The sequence below is a fragment of the Musa acuminata genome, unplaced genomic scaffold (genome assembly GCF_036884655.1).
Source record: "Musa acuminata AAA Group cultivar baxijiao unplaced genomic scaffold, Cavendish_Baxijiao_AAA HiC_scaffold_471, whole genome shotgun sequence".
NCBI classification, from domain to species: Eukaryota; Viridiplantae; Streptophyta; class Magnoliopsida; order Zingiberales; family Musaceae; genus Musa; species Musa acuminata.
In genome coordinates this window covers 152501-155000 of record NW_027020718.1, presented here as the reverse complement: position 1 = coordinate 155000, position 2500 = coordinate 152501, and positions in this window count along the sequence as shown.

The following is a 2500-nucleotide window of genomic DNA, read 5'->3' as shown; positions in this document are numbered from 1 at the left end:
TTCCAGGGTGCTGAGATGGCTGACATTTTGCTCCGCTCACGACGGTCACCGCGCGACGCAAGAACAGGCCAAAAACTGGCCAAAACGGCCCAAAAACGGGCCAAAACTGGCCATTTTTGGCTGCGCGAGCGAGCGGCGAGCGGCGGACAACGAGCGAAGCGAGAGGCAGCACCATCCCTGCTATACGAAAGCCCCATCCAGCCCTGTGCCACCCGGGGGGTTCCAGGGTGCTGAGATGGCTGACATTTTGCTCCACTCACGACGGTCACCGCGCGACGCAAGAACAGCCCAAAAACAGGCCAAAACGGCCCAAAAACGGGACAAAACTGGCCATTTTTGGCTGCGCGAGCGAGCGGCGAGCGGCGGACAGCGAGCTAAGCGAGAGGCAGCACCGTCCCTGCTATACGAAAGCCCCATCCAGCCCTGTGCCACCCGGGGGGTTCCAGGGTGCTGAGATGGCTGACATTTTGCTCCGCTCACGACGGTCACCGCGCGACGCAAGAACAGGCCAAAAACAGGCCAAAACGGCCCAAAAACGGGCCAAAACTGGCCATTTTTGGCTGCGCGAGCGAGCAGCGAGCGGCGGACAGCGAGCGAAGCGAGAGGCATCACCGTCCCTGCTATACGAAAGCCCCATCCAGCCCTGTGCCACCCGGGGGGTTCCAGGGTGCTGAGATGGCTGACATTTTGCTCCGCTCAAGATGGTCACCGCGCAACGCAAAAACAGGCCAAAAACTGGCCAAAACGGGCCAAAACTGGCCATTTTTGGCTGCGCGAGCGAGCGGCGAGCGGCGAACAGCGAGCGAAGCGAGAGGCAGCACCGTCCCTGCTATACGAAAGCCCCATCCAGCCCTGTGCCACCCGGGGGGTTCCAGGGTGCTGAGATGGCTGACATTTTGCTCCGCTCACGACGGTCACCGCGCGACGCAAGAACAGGCCAAAAACTGGCCAAAACGGCCCAAAAACGGGCCAAAACTGGCCATTTTTGGCTGCGCGAGCGAGCGGCGAGCGGCGGACAGCGAGCGAAGCGAGAGGCAGCACCGTCCCTGCTATACGAAAGCCCCATCCAGCCCTGTGCCACCCGGGGGGTTCCAGGGTGCTGAGATGGCTGACATTTTGCTCCGCTCACGACGGTCACCGCGCGACGCAAGAACAGCCCAAAAACAGGCCAAAACGGCCCAAAAACGGGACAAAACTGGCCATTTTTGGCTGCGCGAGCGAGCGGCGAGCGGCGGACAGCGAGCGAAGCGAGAGGCAGCACCGTCCCTGCTATACGAAAGCCCCATCCAGCCCTGTGCCACCCGGGGGGTTCCAGGGTGCTGAGATGGCTGACATTTTGCTCCGCTCACGACGGTCACCGCGCGACGCAAGAACAGCCCAAAAACAGGCCAAAACGGCCCAAAAACGGGCCAAAACTGGCCATTTTTGGCTGCGCGAGCGAGCAGCGAGCGGCGGACAGCGAGCGAAGCGAGAGGCATCACCGTCCCTGCTATACGAAAGCCCCATCCAGCCCTGTGCCACCCGGGGGGTTCCAGGGTGCTGAGATGGCTGACATTTTGCTCCGCTCAAGATGGTCACCGCGCAACGCAAAAACAGGCCAAAAACTGGCCAAAACGGGCCAAAACTGGCCATTTTTGGCTGCGCGAGCGAGCGGCGAGCGGCGAACAGCGAGCGAAGCGAGAGGCAGCACCGTCCCTGCTATACGAAAGCCCCATCCAGCCCTGTGCCACCCGGGGGGTTCCAGGGTGCTGAGATGGCTGACATTTTGCTCCGCTCACGACGGTCACCGCGCGACGCAAGAACAGGCCAAAAACTGGCCAAAACGGCCCAAAAACGGGCCAAAACTGGCCATTTTTGGCTGCGCGAGCGAGCGGCGAGCGGCGGACAGCGAGCGAAGCGAGAGGCAGCACCGTCCCTGCTATACGAAAGCCCCATCCAGCCCTGTGCCACCCGGGGGGTTCCAGGGTGCTGAGATGGCTGACATTTTGCTCCGCTCACGACGGTCACCGCGCGACGCAAGAACAGGCCAAAAACTGGCCAAAACGGCCCAAAAACGGGACAAAACTGGCCATTTTTGGCTGCGCGAGGGAGCGGCGAGCGGCGGACAGCGAGCGAAGCGAGAGGCAGCACCGTCCCTGCTATACGAAAGCCCCATCCAGCCCTGTGCCACCCGGGGGGTTCCAGGGTGCTGAGATGGCTGACATTTTGCTCCGCTCAAGACGGTCACCGCGCAACGCAAAAACAGGCCAAAAACTGGCCAAAACGGCCCAAAAACGGGCCAAAACTGGCCATTTTTGGCTGGGCAAGCGAGCGGCGAGCGGCGGACAGCGAGCGAAGCGAGAGGCAGCACCTTCCCTGCTATACGAAAGCCCCATCCAGCCCTGTGCCACCCGGGGGGTTCCAGGGTGCTGAGATGGCTGACATTTTGCTCCGCTCAAGACGGTCACCGCGCAACGCAAAAACAGGCCAAAAACTGGCCAAAACGGCCCAAAAACGGGCC